Below are 17,598 nucleotides of genomic sequence, written 5' to 3' on the forward strand. Positions count from 1 at the left end.
TTCTCAGTGGCTTGGGATTTTTCTCTCCGGTGTATACACAACACAGTTCAGTCCACACTGAAACGTGATCTGTACATTCTGGCTCTACTACCAGTTGTGCTGATGAGCTGCTCCACTCTTCATATGCACTTTATACCTTGGCATCACAGCTTGCCACCTTGCTAAAAATGTCCAGAAAGGAACCAGGACTGTGCATACAGAGCTGCCCCAGGAGCGTGGTACGTGGTAGATGGATGGTGTTGGGGTATCTAGTTGCACTCACATAACTAAGAAATGAAATCATGTAATTTTGGTGTGGATGTGACTGTGCTAGTAATCACACCAAACTGCTAAGAATGTCCTGCATCTCCTGAAAAAATGAAGTTTGAATTCTGGAGTAAAACTTCAAAAGTTTCTAAATGCCGGAGAAAACTCAGACAGAGCTGACTGCTTGTGGATTTAATAATGGGTAGTGTGCCTCCCCTCCTGAAAAACCTGCCTCGAGTATTTATAAAACATTACATGATGTCAGAAGTTATCTTGATCCAGAGATGGAGCAACTGTTCCTCCAAGCCTGCTGGATTGATGAGGGGAGTTTGCAGAAAAATGGTGTTGGTTTAGCAACATTCCGAAATATTAGTCTCTGCCAGGGGCTGGGTGGAATAACCCAAAGGGATCACGTGAAGGGCAAGCTGTGGTGTTTCTTGGGGCAGGGAGTGCAGTGCAGCCTTGAAAGCATATAGTGCACTTGGAAGGGAGGATACAGAAAGAGTTTAACACAGCGGAGGGTGCTAAATAAAAGCCTTTCAGCAATTAGGAAGAGCAGCCATACAAACTTACATGGAAATCTCAGAGCAGAAGGAGCTTAGCTTCAGGATTGGGTGGAGATACCGGGCTGTTCCTCCCATGTACACAAGGAAAGGATTCACAGTCACATACACGTTAATTTCAATCATTTCTGTCCTTCCGCTAGCACCTGACAGCTGAAAGGCAGTGCCAGAGTGATACAAGATCAGGTTTGCCATCACAGTCTGTTTTCTTTGTGCCTTTCTGCTAGGAATAAGGGGATGAAGGAGCTGAAGAAACAGCAGTTTTACCTAGGCTCTGCTCTGGAGAGAGCTGACAGATTTGGCTCTGCCCCTTCTCTAAGTTTTGCTCGTCGTTTTTCCCTGCTCAAACGAGCTCCACCAGCCGGTGTTGACAGTAACCCCGTGAAGTCTGTGAGCTTGGCTGGAGCCAGGATGAACTTTCTGCTTCTCACTGGGTGTGCCCTGTCCTGCTAGGGCTGAAACAGAGCATTCAGCTTGCATTCACCACAAAGAGTAAAAAAAAAAAAAAAAAAAAAACAGGAAGGAACTGAAGGCTATGGCAGAAGAGCAGTAAGTAGCAGTGACGTCTGCGCCGTGCGTTTGACCCTGGCAGGGCTGGCCCGCCGCCCGGCTCGCTCACTGTGCGCATTGTTACCGCGTCAGCTCCAGGCGCACGCTGTGGCCGGAGCTCGATTGCACAAGCAAGCGCTCCTCGTCACCTCCGCTGGTGGACAGCTGCTGCCTGGGCGGGCTGCAGGGGGCCCGAGCTCCAGCCCCGCCGGGACACGGCCGTGTTCCTGCTGAGCCACTGCCTGCCCTGATCCAGACCTGCAAGGGGAATGCAGGAAAGCGCAAACCACGAGTTTTTATTATTTTTAAGAGGGGAAAAGAAAACCCCCCCAAATCAAACAGGTTTGTTTCAGAGACCCAGGCTAGAATGCCAGCACTCTGCTCCCAGATTAGCGCCGCTCGAGCAGGGCAGTGCCCAGTGTCAGCTGGGAAAGGGCAGGAGCGAGCGGGCTAACGCAGGTGGAGGGGAGCACTTCTCGCAGTGGCAGCCTGAATACGCACCTTGTGCTGCTGCCAGCAGGCCTGGCTGCCGGCACTGCCTCACCTGGGCAGCTGCCAGCAGGAGGGCAGGACGAGGAGGCGGTGCGCAGAGGGTTTGTGGTCACGCTGGGGCAGCAGCAGAGCTGCCGCTCACTGCCTTCTGTGCTGGGGGCACAGCATGGCTGAGGGGTGCTGCGGGAGGGCTCTGGTAGCCGAGGCCTGCCCCGGCTCTCCGCTTCACCACAGCTGCTCTGTCTGAGGCGCCGCCGTGGTGGCATGGAGCAGGCTGAGCAGCTAGGTGCTTCCCACGGGCGATGGCTGCCCCAGCCGTGGGGGGCCGATAGCCCCTCATGCTGTGGTACAGCCTACCGACCCATGTCTCCTGCTTCTCTGCGGTCTGATTATCAGCCACGCAGCGAGAGTTACAAGCTCCAATATGAAAAAGGAATGGCATAAAGAAGGTGCTGTCAGCTCAGCGTGAGGCCATGCTAACCTTCCCTGCGTGGGAAATCCCTGTGGAGGGTGACAGAGATCATTAAAAGAGTGACAGAAGTGCTTTGCCGACCAAAGTGAGGCAGGAATTGATCACTAACGTCCGGATTCAGGCTATCGCTTCCTATTACCTGATAAATTCCTGAACAAGTGTCTAACTTTGAAGCAATCAAAAGCACGTTAGATTTTCGGATCTGCACTCAGAAAAATGACAAAAAGCTGCCCCACAAACTCCACTGTAAATCCAGGAATCGGGTGATCTAAGTTCATATGTACTTCCAGTCCCTTAAAATAAAAAAATGGTGTGCAGTTTTCTATGACGTAGTTCAAATCTGTGTCTTAAAAATCATTTCAAAGGCACCCAAAGCCAAAAATGTGGTAAAAAAAAAAATGAGAAATAGGGTTTTCAGTATTTCAGATAGAAATAAAACCTCTCTTCCTACTTGTCCTGTTGTTGTACATTAGAATTAAATAATAACTTTCACACACAGTACTGTGTGTTATCATTAGTCGGGGTGTAAAACCTTGCTGGTACTTCAGCAGAAGGTCTGCCCAGTTAATGCAATGAGGATGCTGGCCTGTATATGTTCTGACTAGTAAAACGATTCCACTCAAGAAAATACATAACATGAACCTTCAAGATAAAAATAACAATTAGACCTGAAGAAGTATCAGGCTAAGCCTGCTCGGGGCTGAATACATTAACGGAACACCTATCTCAAACTTCCATCTTTTGGTTATTTTCTTATAATACTGAGCAAAAGAGGGAAAGTTAACCTCCGAAGCCACCAGAGGGAAAACATCCTGGTGATTAGAAATAGAGCAACTGCACCTACAGGGTTGTTATGTGCAGGAGTCGACTTGTCTGTACTCTGCCCTGTGCCAAAAGGAAAAAATAAGTCACCTTTTCACCCCTGCTGCCTTCAGAGGACTGGGGGAAAGCAGGTGAGCAATGGGCACATCTGAAACTGGTCCCTGACTGGTTGGTATTGCATGAAGGAGCCTGTCTGTGGTTCTTCAGGGTGCGCTGCCTTTCCTCCTGCACTTGTGGCAGCTCCACAATCAGGAGCTTAATGCACATAAGTTCTACTTCGGAAGTGAAACATTATTCATTAACGAATCTGATTAAACTGCTAATGCAGGGAGCACTTGCACAAGTTCAGGAAGACAAATAGTCCCAATGGTGCAGTGTTTGTGAGGAACGTTACCCGTAAATGGATTTTAACTATTTAAATTGGATTCTGTTCAGAAACTATGAAAAGACACAACGGAGCACTGTGCTCAATATGTGGGAAAATACCAACAGATTAATACTTCAGAACAGTGACACTCGTGCAGAGACACCTGTTTTGTAGCCCCACACTAAAAGAAAAAGCACACTTCTTTTTCCCTCAGCTGCGTTTTGCTGATTATTAAAGATTTCTGACCACGTGTAAGAAATTTAAGACTCATTCCTTACAGACTAAGTCACGTTCAAATTCTTTTGGATTCCACAAAAGCACACTGTGGTTTTGCTGCAATACTGATGAAACTGTTACTCTTTCATCCCCTTATAAGGGTCATGATGCTTTATATTGTGGAGGCAAGTTGTTACAGGAGAACTTTATGTTTTATCTTTTCGCTAAGGCCATATATTATTGCCATCTGGGTTGGATTGAGAAGAGAGGGGGAAAAGGCTTCCACTGGCCATGACAAACATCAGTGTCTCTCTCTTATTGTACATCCTATCTTTCGCATTGTTCAGAAGTCTGGTATCAAACCAGTTTAAAAAAAACCAAACCTGCTGAACACAGGTCAGTGTGGAGCCCTTTGAGAGGAAGCTGCTTCCTCAGTCAGATTGCAGCCCCCTTTCTCCAGATGCTGCTGGGGAAGGAAGGGCTGGAGATAGGGTGCAGCAGCGTGTGGCATGCTCACTGCCTCAGAAATTGCTGTGCTGAGTGCTTTTTTGGTAGTAGGCACACAGCACCGACCCATCGAACTGAGCTCTGCCAGTATGGCCAGAGCATTTCAGTAATTATTTCACTGTACAACTGAAACAGCTCTGATTGCCTCTGTGCAATGTCAGCCCGTTGAAATGCAAGTTCTTGTATAACCTGAAAAATGATGAGTTTAAAATCCCCCAGGTGGATTTTTTGCTCTTCCCATTAATCTTTTTTTTTTCATTCTCTAGAATTCAAGATGAGTCCAGAACTAAAAGTACTGAGATCAATAGGAGTGCTGTCTAAGCCAGAACTATAAGATCTGCCCCATAATTTTTATGCCTGTGCAGCCTGAGAAAAGTTGCCAGTCAAATCTCCCAGTTATAATGAGCTGCAGGAAACAACTGCTTGCAGTGACCCAACAGAAACTTTCCAATGTAAATTCAGTGCCTGTCCTCTTACAGAAGCCTGTTCGATGTGTTTGAGTTTTGTTTGATGGCAGTGATAGAATGAAGCAGTTCAGGATTTCTGAAACATCTACAGAGATAGAAATCAAATGGTGTGCAAGCTAGTTCATTAAAACATTTCAGAATTTTTCACCTGCAGTGTCAAGCTGGTTTAGTAAGTGAAGAATTGAGGGACTAACTGAGCAGGTGCTGCTGCAAGCGCAGACTGGCATAGAAAATCATTTATAGAAGCCTATCAGAAGTAGTCTGATTACAGGACCTAATAGGGAGGGCAGTGTATGCTCACTGCTTCCCATTGCCTGATTGTGTAACTTCAGTTAAAGGAGCGCTCATTGACATCCACAGGGACTTTCCCAGAATACGGCTGCAGGACTGGGACCACACTGCGCTGCTATGGAAGATATCACAAAGACCAGGCTGCTTATGCTACGGTTTTCAGAGGCAGCATCTGATTCAAAGCCAAATTAATTTAATAGAATACTTCTCATTGATTTCATTGTAGATCAGATCAGGAGAGTCAACACATGGCTGGCTTAGGACGAAAGCATAGAAGGAAGTGCCCTTGAAGATTTTTCACTGTTTGTGGATATCTTCTTTTCCCCAGAAAGAATAATTATTTATTTAAGGAACTATTAAATGTTAGCACAGGAGGGGAAACCTAACATGCATTAAGCAAGGATAAGGTGAATAGACTCATGTTTGATATTTCAGGATATCATTTATTTATCCTTAATGGAAAAGAATACAGAGAAAGGTTGGAAAGGTCAGAAGCAAACACCTGCACACTACTGCACATCTGAGCAATGCTAGCAAAGCCAGCAGTGCTCAGCCCACAGACCAGGGACAATGGTTGTGACACCTTTGTACAAAACTTGCTCTGGAAGGTGTCTTGAGCCTTGGCTTTTGAAGACCCTCGAGAAATTCCTGCCTATGCGTGTGGGCAAGAATATTTGCCTCAGTCAGCAGTTTCCAGGACAGAAAACTTAGTCTGCTTGATGATTGGGCAGAGACTGTCATTTACCTGGTATTTATGTAGCGTGCATGTATGGAGGCTCCATCCTGGCTGGAACTGTAGGTGACAGTGGATTATTTAAATAGTAACGTCAGATCGTTTGGGGATAAACTAAGAGGAGAGAAACTGGAGAAACTTATAAACTTATAAAGCATTTACTTGTATTTACTTCTCGCCGAAACCTTCAATCTTCAAGTGCCACCCCACTTTCTACTTACACTAATAAATGCAACATCTGAACAATCTACTGTGTTGAAATCTGCTGTTCCCACGGAGCCAGCCTTCTACTGGAGGTACATCAGTTCAGTGGACAGATGTGCTACCTCCTTCCCAGCGGCCCAGCTTTGTGGCAGTAGTTGTTCTTAGTTTTTTTTAATGTTACCTCAAAGAATCTCATTGTACATGGTGAGAAGAGAGAGACATTCCAAGGAAACAAACTAACCAAAAACCCAACAAATCAGCAGGAAGATGGGTGTGCAGCAATGAAGCTTTTTTTTTTTTCCCAGCTTATCTATGGACTGAACCAAAAATTCATCTAGAAAACTGTACACCCAGTCTCAGCTATAGTGTGTCATATACTTGTGTGAACTGAAGGGAGATGTGGCTACAATTTACAAGAGTTGTCTTCTAATACAAATGATTTTTTCCTCTTAATCATGACCTGAAAACACAATTCTACCTCAACTCACATTCATTATCTGCAAATGCACTGCTGTTTAATGTATTAGCTTCCCAGGCTCCCTAGTGTGCACTGCTGCTGTTACCATCTCTCAGATGAGCCCACCAGTCAAGACATGGCTTTTCAAAGGAATCTCTTTATTTTTCTGATGCAGTCTGTCCTTCCAGTTCCCCCGTGCCTCCATTTTCCTACTTACACCACGGTACAGAATGAGCTCACTTTCCAGCTTTTGTTCATGCAACTCTGTTCAGAACATAGAAGTACTTTTACTAAAAAGTGGTAGAGGTACAAATATTATTCTGCCATAACTGCCACTATAAGTTAATGCAGCATGAACTGTTTCTTTCCTCTCCTGAAAAGGGAACAAATAAGTATAACTATCCTTCTGGGTGGGATTTCTGCAGGAAGCAAACCTAGACTTTCTGTATCAAGACATCTAGATATTGCTACCTCATATGAAAGGACCAAATGCATCAGATGGATGAGAAGAAATAGCAGATTTAAGCTTCTGTGTGTGTGTACAGCTGGGACAAAGAGCCTCCCTAGTCAGAATTACAAACCCTAGTCAGAATTACACATGTATGCACGATCATTTGTTCACCCAGTGATTACTGTAGAGAGAGCACAGCCCATGCAGATCAGCTACCATGCACGCACACGAAACATTACACAATACTTTAATGATGAACAGAAATGGAACAACCTTTTTCCTTAAAAAAAGAAAAAAAAATCATTGAAGAAGACAAAAAAAGCATATGCTAAGGTATGAGTGACAGCTGCCATAATGGACTGTCATGTCAAAAGAACTGCCTTGCTAATTCTCTTACATAATGAGCTAGAAGCTAGGCTCTCCTTGCAGGTTTGATTGTGCGCCCTTCCATCAATCTTACCGACATCTTGGCATCTAAAATACAGCAAAACCACTTAACAAGGGCTCTTTAAACAGGCAAGAGGAGGGATGTCTCTGTGTATTAAATGTGATGTGGAGGTTGCTATGGTAAATTTGGGCATGTGAACGGCGCAGTGCAAAATTCCACACTGGTGGCTGAGCCTAGGCTAGCCATGCCTCCAGGTTCTTTAAATGTACTTGGACTGCATTAGCTCAAGAATGGTGAGAATACGGGTCTGGTGCCACATTCAGAGGCAGGAAAGAGAGTGCCTTTGTCTAATTCTCACTTGGTGTGTGTGTGCAGTCCCTGCGGGTGTTGAGGAGGAGTACCTGAAACGGACTGTAGTTTGCTTCCTCTGCAGCTTTCAAACACGGAGCTCCATTCCCTGACTACTTCAGTAACTAAGGCTGGAAATACACATGCATTTCTCTTTCACTTTTTTTTGTTCCGCTTCGCCTGGTTGTCACAGTTACATAATGCTGCCAGTTGAAATTGCAGCTCAATGGCGTTGTTAGGCAACTCGGTTAGCTTTATTTATTGAATTGAAAATTGCCATATAGGTGTTGATTATCTGCCCTAAAGTCCTGATGATTATAGTTTTAACTATTGGCACTTCCTTTATTACCAGGGCTCTGACTTCCCATTTTGCTTGCTAAATTTATAATCCACAGAGCCCCTTCAGCTGTGACCTGCTCCCTCCCAGGCAATTGTAGATTAATTGCCAGCTCCACCCCAGGGCCCTGTAGTGGAGGGGGATTGAACTGCACATCGCAGAGTGAAGTTCAGTGTACGAACAGTTACTGGGATTTACTGTTCCCTGGGTGATTTCATGTTTTTCTTTTAGAAAAAGTTTCATGGGAAGTCTACTGGTTCCCCAGCTCCAAAGTGACTTTTCTTACATCTCTTTTGCCCCTGCTTTGTCGTTATTACAATTTATGATCAAAAAGGTATCGCAACAAGTAATGCACTGCCAACTGGCTGGTATCTCCACTGTGGCCCTGTGCCTCAGCAGCATATAGAGGCCACCACCTTTGTGCCTGCTATTTTATCCACAAGCTCTGCAGCTGTTTATTCTGGGATATTATTGCTTCCACTTGTTCCAGTTCTCCAGTTCTTCCTATTCTTGCTCAAAGACATTAGTTTTAAGCATGCGTTTTGCCTGTGCTTTCTGCATCCACCTTCTTCTTTTGGTCAGACTGCAATATTCCCCTCTATGAATAATTTTTTGGATATGTGATCCCGTTGTTCTCACTTTGTAAAAATCAAACTGTTTGTCAGACAAGTCCTGGTTTGTCCAAGGACAAATGCTGATCGCTTCTGAGCATTCAGAAATGTCAGACTTATTTTCTTCTTCCCCAAACCTCCCTCTTCACAGCAAGCAGGCTGATCATGGTTCCAGAGCTGTCACCCCTCACTGGAGCCTTCTCTGATCTCAGTGGCATCACAATTATGTGTTTAGTAGAACTCTTAACTTCCTGTAGTCTGGAAGCTTTATCATAAGGCCCCTCGTAGCTCCAGAGATCATCCACTATCAAAGCATACCAGCTTTTCAGTAACAACACCATCAGATTGCTCTCACCCAGCCAACCTCTGGGGTTGTCACAGCCAAATGCCAGCCCTCACATAAACAGTGGGAAAGACAAAGCATCATTTCTCTCCTCAAACAGCTTACAGTACCTCATATTATTTATCCTTGTCCTATCATATTCCTTATTCCTTACCTCATATTCTTCATCTTTCCTCTGTCAGGTTCCTCCAGTGCTCTGGACCACTTCCATCCCAAGAGCCCTTCATTACCCAGTCTAGCAGAGATACGCAGCCTCTTTCCAAAACAGCAGCATGCAGTCAGCCTCAAGACCTTTCCCTTTCTGCAGGACCTCTCCTTGTTCTTTATGTGCTGCAGCTGTTGCTTATTTAATCCCCTGAATGTTCAACTAGTAGACTTGCAGGGTATTTACAAGCTTGTGGCTGTATCTTGTAGGTTTGGGGTGGGTAGAGGTAAGTATGGCAAGAATTTTGAAAGCATGAATAGAAGCAGTAAAGTTATCTAGCCCATTTCTTTAGCACGAAGCTTTGTGAACTATCCACTGTTTCTTGACACTTGCAGTAAGACACCATTCTTCCAGTGTTTGTGGATGGATTTTTTCCAAACTGTACATTCAGTTCACTTATGAATGCATTCACTTTATCAACAAATTACCATTTTCTCTGATAACAAACTCTTCCCTGTGATCCTGAATCCTGCTCCAGACAATCTAGTACCCAGCAGGAATCTTGTCCATCCTGCTTGTTCAATATGGGTGAGCTATTTTCACATGCACTGGGGGTGGAGTTTTGGGTAGGGAGACTGTTTGAATATCTGAAGATTTGCTCAGGACTCTGTTAATCTTCTGTCCCTGTCCCAGGCTCTCTTGGTGATCTTGGACACCTCTTTTTATTCCTGTATGGCTCAACTTCCTGACTGAAAAATAGTGAGGGTTATAACCCATTTATAACCATATAACCCATTATTTACATAAGGTAAATAAGTAGAATGATGAGAAGGTCTTTTGTTCTCACAGGCTGGAACTTTTTCCCCACCTACTTCTCTTTAGAGAAACTGAAAGTGAGAAGGGGATTCTGCTTTCTCAGTGGATCAGATCATCACAGAGTCTGATTCTTTAGTTCTTCATTAGAATCTCTGTGCAATTCTCATCCAGCGAATCTTTTCCTTTCTGTTTTGTCTTTTTCTTCTTTTTCATCTTTTTCTTTCTCCTTTCCCTTTTCCTGTCCTATCCTGAGCCCAAAGGTGTTTCCATTTTGTTATTCAGGTATTTTTGTTTAGGAACTCCACGGATCAGTGGCATGTAACTGGTAATGGGACATTTAATGCATTTTTACATAGAAGTTTGCTCTGTGGATCTTTCTAATCTGCTTCTAGTGAAAGCAATCTTTTAAGAGAAGAAGTTTCATGGTCATCTTGCCATGTTAGTATGTAAGAACAACTCTCTGCTTCCTTGCAACTCTGTGGTTTCTTTTACAATTGTGTAGCAAGTTCTGTGTTTTTTATTTTATTTTTTTTTTATTTCTTGGAAAAATATAATCACAGCATGGGAAGAGATGAGAATCCTCTGATCAACCAGCTCTCCCTCGATCAGACGTTCCCTGTGGATGTCTGCCCTAAAACATATCACCTGTTCAAGAAAATTCCAGTAATTAAGTGTTCATACATTAAATACTATGTGGAATGTTTAAAAGTTGGTAATAATTGTTGCCTGTAAAGTAGCCTGGTTTAGGCTGAAAGTAACATTCAAAAGTCAAAGCTGGTGCATCTACTCTGTGGTCGGTATGACTAGATGGTGCACGTGCAGCACGAGCACGTTGTGGCATTTGGTATCTTTAATCAGATCCCATTTTAAGGTGCAACGTGTTTTACTCTGTTAAAGGTCACTTTAGTTACAGTAGCAGTGAGGGTATTCAATAAAACATTTTAAATGCCAGTTATATAACTGCTTTTAAAACATTTAACAGCCACATTGGTTGCATGACCTGAGACAAAGGATATTTTCTCAGTGCTTTGATATATTGTGGCTGGATTATCCTTATGGGAACACTCAGCTCCATAACGGCCTCAGGTCATCTCATAATGTGTGATGTAAGATTTTTCTTTTTTTTTTTTTTTTTTACCAAAACAATAATTGCTAATGAAGCCAATGGTGATGGAAGTTCAATGACATGGCAAAGGATAGAGACTGTAGTCAATAATAGCAGCACTGGCCAGCACAAGAAGTTCATCCTGCACTATTCAAGGGCGAAAAGATGTAGCATCAAGGAATGAAGGTGCAGCCATCCATGCCTGAGCACTGCACTGTATGTTAAAGTAAAACAACCAGGTAAGCAGAAGTACTGCTGCATGCTGCCCTGCATAACCAGGAACATTGCACTATTAAAATGCGATTTATAATAAGACATAGGGTATATAAAGTATGAGATAAGATGCACTGGATATAGTTTCAGATCATCGTAGCCAGGTGCACCTAGATGCATATAGAGTTGTACCCCTCCATGCCTTTGTTAATCCTGGGGCAAGAGGATGCTGTGAGGTGAAAAAGCTGCACTTGGCACACAGGGCACTCAAGCCAGATCTTGTTTTTGAGGGCAGAGAGCTACTTCCCATTACGTAAAAATATCACTAGGGCAGCACTGTGGTTGTGGCTTATCCCCTGCAGGCACTCAGATTCAGGACCTCATTTCTGCACCTAGCAATATTTTCGACTCAGATTCAAGACCCCACAAGGCAGTCAGCAGGACACACTCCTCTGTTTTTCACCTTTTCCCACCTCACTTATCTTTTTAGATTTTGTCTTTTCGTGGTTAAAGACGTGTTTGTGTGTGATCCTGGGCTGTACAGCATGGCAGGGTAGGCAGGTGGTTCTTGACATGCTTGCAGAATTCTGCCTTGTCAGATGAAAGCAAGTGGCTCTTGTCTGGTAAAGTATTGCAAAAAGCAAAAACTGTTTTTAAAAAGCAAGCTTTCTGCAGCCTCTTTCTTTTGCTCTTTCTCTCTCTCTTTTTTTTTTTCTTAGTAGAAAGAAGCTCTTTGTTCCAAAAATGTAATAAGAATGGCATATCATGTCTTATCTCCTGCTTTGAGTGGGAAGCACCAGATGACTTTCTGAGGACCTGTCCAGCCTGAATTGTTCTAAGGAAAGTTGTGTATTACTTTAAAAGCAGTATAAATAAAAGAAACGATGACAGTCCTTTCTCACAGCTCCTGGGAGCTGTCATGTCTTTCTCAGTGATTTCAGGTTGTAATGAAATTAAGAAGTTGCTGTTTCAGAATAATATCTTCCACAGCCAATTTTATCACGAGCCAATGAAATAAATGTTTCCAAAGTGAACAGCTGGCATCTCTTTTCACAAGATTCCCTTTTAGAACACTATTTCCAAACAATATTACAGTGGCTCCATTCACACGGCCATAGTTAAGGCTGTGTCAGTACTTCTCTGGTAAACCTTGTTTTTCAAGAGCTTATAACTTTACAGCTGAGCCATAATTAGCTGGGCTTTGAGTTGCATCATAAGAGTTCAATCTGTCTGCGAGGACGTTTTTGCTAATATTAATAAAATCAGTTTTAAATTATTGAAGAGTAAAGTGTAGTATTTTGTACTTATAAAAAGGATTCTTAAACATTAAACAGCTTTGATTCTTGGGAAAAAAGGGGAAAAAAAAAAAGGAATTTGGGCAAGCGACCAGAATATAATCTTTGTCTTTTTCATTCTTTTAAAATAACCAAATGAAAAAAAATTGCTTTAGAAGCTCAGTCTGACAAACATACAGAAAGCTAAAGTTGATGATCTCTCCTTAATTCATGTTGTCGTAAAGAACAGGCACAGCAGTCTCACTAAAAGGCACAGAATCACCCAAAGCTCATGTTCTGTGGCTTTTCTTCATTTTTACTTTAGAGTTGTTGCCATGTAAGCATAGTTTTTGGTACTTGATATCATTTTGTTTGAGTCTTTTATGACAATGCCAATTTACATCCTGCCTGTGGTTTGGTGGTTACTTCAGCTTTAGGTATTAGTCCAGCTTTCTGTGCTCCGTGTTTCCAATGCCATTCCTAATTACAATGTAAAACAAACACCTCCTGTTTCCCATTCCAGTCATACCAAGCTGTGCTCCTCTGTGAGCCCAGCTCGCTGGCTGAGCATGAGTCAGCTCTGTGTCTGCTCCCGGAGCTCTCCTGCTGCATCAGGACTCCATGTGAAGGAGAGCCCTGCTGCCCCGCTGATCGCAGTGTCCACTGGATATCCCCAGAGAGCTTTCCCAGTATTCTCATGAAGAACCGCAAAACGAGGCCGAGTAATGGATGGCTTTAAGCAGAAACTAATTAGTTAACAAAACTTGCCCTTAATATCGCAAAGTATTCAGAATACACACATGTAAATGAAACGAGAAAAGATATGCTGAAGTTGGTCACTCCAAATTTCTTTTTCCTGTAGGTACAAACTGTTAAGAGAGACATAAATATGGCAGAGTGGGTGGCCAGTATCTCACCGAAGCCCTGCGTGCTGCAATTGTGTCTCCATTCCTCCACCCAGCTCCTCCACAGCTCTCCTCCTACTTCAGATTTTGGTCTCCCACTCTCTGTGACAACTTCCATGTCAGAGTACCACGACCACTGCAAGGCCTTGCTCTTCCTAGCTTTTACATTTCTGTGTCTGCCTCTCTTAAATTCCACAGCAATCATATTTGAACCTTTCCTTTTCGTGCAGGCCTCAGGTTCCTGGACAGTGCTCACCGCTGTGCAAAGCTCCTGGTGCTCATTTCTAAACCCAGCCAAAGAAGGTCATGGACTGCATGTGACAGACCCACCTGGGAACAGCACAGCACATTAAATCCTTTATTGTCACCAGCAAGGCCATGCTTTGGTTCTCTGTAGTGCCACCAGTTCTGTTTCTGATGGACTCTGTCCCTGCTGTCACTCCATTCTTCTCGCTATCACCAGACTGGTGTCCTCCTGAGGGCTCTCTGACCCTCAAAGACCAAGGGAGGAATAATGAGAGAAGAAATATTGAGATAACACTTCCAGTCCCATACAGGAGGGGTATAATCAAGGGCCTCAGAGACCCTCAGATCCTCATCTTCAATAGAACAACATCATGCTCTTTTCCCTTTCTTCCTGTGTTGTCTAGTCAGCATTTCCCTTCTTCCCTCACACCCTGAATCTGCCAACATAATCTTCACTAGCCTTTTGCTTTTCTTAAGACTATTCCTAAGCAGAAGAGAGACGTTTCCTAAGCCGCGGGATATCTGGGATCATTTGGATAGATGCCGGTTTTATCTTCGTACATTATCACAAACGATGCTGATCAGGTCAAAAGGCACAGAATTTCACCTCAATATTACAGCATCGTAGAAACAAACATGAATCTTGTTAGAGTGTAAACAGCAGGCACAGAGCTCTCCTTGTTATCCTCGCTGACAGATCTGTGCAATAATTGCAGGCTGGGATGACTGTATCCCTCTCAGGCCAGAGGTAACTGCATTATACAGTCAGAAGCCTCACTGAATTCTGTGGCTGTCAGCCTGCGCAAAAACATGAGGTTAAAATTGTTTCTTCGAATTCAAATGGGATCAATACCTCTCAGGAGACAGATGGGGTTTTCTTTTCTACACTGAAAAAAGAATCAGTGTCTGGAGTTCTGGCTCAAAGTATTCATTCAGCTACAGAACAACACCAAGAAAAATCAGCAAGAGCGGGCACCTGCTCTTTTCCTTGATCAGCCCTGGATCTTAGAATCTGATGCTTTATGGTAAAGGAGTTTGCTGTTGCTCTCCCATGCTGCCTCTAAAATGATACTCGAGCAAGAAGGGCATGTTTATTCTTTCTGGGAGACTTTTAATTTTTACTTGTAGCTGAATCCTCCAGGTCAATTGTATCTGCAGGGGTGGGAGAGGAATTTAATTGCTTTTACTTCCTACCTTCATCTCAGGGTGACCAGTCCATTAATAATGAACAGGAAGCAACTAAGAAATGCATGGTAGATTAGGGATTAATTGATATTTGGAAAGATTTCAATCCACATTGGAAGGAAAAGGTTACAGATTGTGGTCCAGTTCTAGCCACTGTTTGCATTTGATTATTTCATTATTCTTATGGCCATGCTACTTTTGGTTTTAGACGTGTTTTCCCATCTTCCCCTTTGCTTGGTCACTTCTGTAGCATTTCCTTGTTTATTTCTTGCTAGAGATATTTGTCACATTTTTGAGAAACGCTGTCCTGTATCAAATAAACACTTACATTTCTCTGTACTTTCCAGTAAATATCTTTCCTGCAAAAGATCTGCACTGACACCACCCACAGTTCCTTTGTGAACAATTTGACTTTGCAAAATATTACTGATTTCTGTGCTTGGAAGTTACAAGATTAACGGCTTTAGAGGTAGAAGTCCCTCAATCTTTTCACCAAATAAGTGCTCCAAGCTTCCTTCAACACCTGCTGATGTGCTTCAGCGCATCACTTTTAGTAAGAAACATGAGCCAGGTGGTCCTCAAACCAACAAAGCACTAAAATACAGGAAACAGATGGGTAATTCCAGTGACGTCAAGGCGGGAAGGTAGGATTTAGGCTGTCTGAAAGTGACTAGCCTGGCACCTGGTTTTGCCCAGGTTGCCCCATCAAGATGGAAATGATTTCAGTAACTTTTAAAGTCAGCTTTAAATGATATAAAGCAGCCAATATCGACTCCAGCTGTCCTGAGCAAGAGACTATGACAATCTGGTAGAAAAGATGTATTTGATTTTTTAAAGACCTTGAAAAATTCATCACCTTTTCCTGATGCCAGTTACATTTAAAGTGTATTAAATTAGGTACAGAACACAAATGCCCCTTTTCACGCACTCTGATGATGTTGGGTGAAATGAACAAAGACCCTCTGAGCACTCCTGGTGCTGTGGCAGCATTTATGAGGGCATTTGCCTTGAAGAGTAATGGAATCTTCTAAGCAGCTGAAGGCAGCCAATTTGGAAGATTTTCAAGGCTGCTAAATGGATAACACAGAGATGCACTGATGATCTTAAAATCAGAGCAGCCATCTCAATTTAGTCTTAAATTGTCAAAGGAGAGGAAGACCTGCATTTCATGTGTTGTACCTTGAGGTACTTGGAATGTTGATCATAGAAACGTGTCTTAAGTTTCTTCCTAACAGCCCGCTGTTCAGACAGCAGAGCTGGGCTAGTTAGCAAAGTGTGGTAAGTACGTGTGTGAGCAGCATGAACAGCGATGGTGAGCTCCGTTTGCAGCATTCGACTTGGATGGCATCTCTTTGCCACTCAGAGGTAGTAAAGGTAGTAAAGGTTGCAGAATAAGTGACTTGCATTGTCCTAGCACTGAGTGTTTTAAACCCCAAATGCAGTTCTGTTTTTGTCCCCGTGCCAGACAGCCCAAGAGGAATGGACAGGCCCTGAAATGTAAGCTCTGATGCCCTGGAGGAATCTTTTCTCACCTCACCACATCATGGTGAAAGCAGCTGCTGGAAACATCAACTTTTATCCACTGCAGGGTATCTCAATCTGAGCCAGATTTTATTTCAATATTCACTGTCCAGTGACTAAGAATGAGCAGCATATCCTATATTATGTTATTAAATTAGAAATGTGTACTGTTTACATGTTACACTGTTAAAAGTTGCTTTCAAAACCCCTTAGTGCTTTTTATCCACAGAGGTATTTGGGGAAACGTATTAATTCTGGTTTTATTAACTTTTTATTTGGTTAAGGCTATCTGAGTTTCATCTCTTAATATAGGAGACCTTGTAAGCTCTGTTTGCTGATTTATCTACTTGGACTGATTAAATAAGTGAAGAAAGAATTGTAAGTCTAGCGGTGTCACAATGGGGTAGTTATGCTTTATTTTAATTAAAATCAGAGTGTAAAAAAAATATTTTATTCATTGGCTATCTACCTGGGCATGCTTGGCCTACTTTCCTCAGTTACCTAGAGATTCTGCTGAAGTCTTCATTTGCTCAATGCGCCAAATCCACAAACCTGCATTTTATTTTCTTGTAATGCTCAGCCTGCAGACACATCTTCAGCTGATAGAAACTGAATTCAGGGGTCACAAGCATTTAAGGGGCTGTATAGCTTTTACACACATCTGCTTTTTCTACTTTGCTCTGCTTCTCACAGCCTAGAGACTCTGCAGCTCACTGTGGTCACAAGCTCCCACCGAGGCATTTGAGGAAAGAAATCTCTGCAGGACCCCAGAGACAGTCATGCACAAAGCTCAGCCCCACCGCCTTTTCTGGCAAAGAGAAATGACCAAGGGTCACAAAAATGCGTGGAATTTGCAAAATCATCACAGCACGCAGCCATACAAGTTCCTTCCAGTATGGGAATTGAGACCTTAATGGCACGAACTTACCTTCTGTGCAATTCCTAGCTACGAGGTTTATGGCTGTGTCTCTGCTCTTAGCTGTGCACAACAGATCGTGGGTTCTGCTTGAAGAAGTAAGGCTTCTTGTGATTACCAATCAAATGAATGAGTTTCCATCATAGCTTATTTTCCATTTTCGTTGGTAGCAATCTCATCTCTCTCTAACCCAGTTACATATCACCTTGGAGACCCACAGGTTACCTGCATGTTGCTAGGATGTTCTGTTCGGCTGTTTCTCCTTTTTCTCAGCCATACTGCCCACCCCCTGGGCTGCTAAGCCACTGGGACATTGCCCAGCATGCCCCTATTTTCCACCTAGAAAATCTGTTTAAGACAGTGGGATGAAGACCACCAGGAACACCAATTGCTATTTCTAATTATCAA

The sequence above is a fragment of the Centrocercus urophasianus genome, unplaced genomic scaffold, assembly GCF_019232065.1.
Source record: "Centrocercus urophasianus isolate 14NV4802_14NV808 unplaced genomic scaffold, USGS_Curo_1.0 seq_24, whole genome shotgun sequence".
Classification (NCBI taxonomy): domain Eukaryota; kingdom Metazoa; phylum Chordata; class Aves; order Galliformes; family Phasianidae; genus Centrocercus; species Centrocercus urophasianus.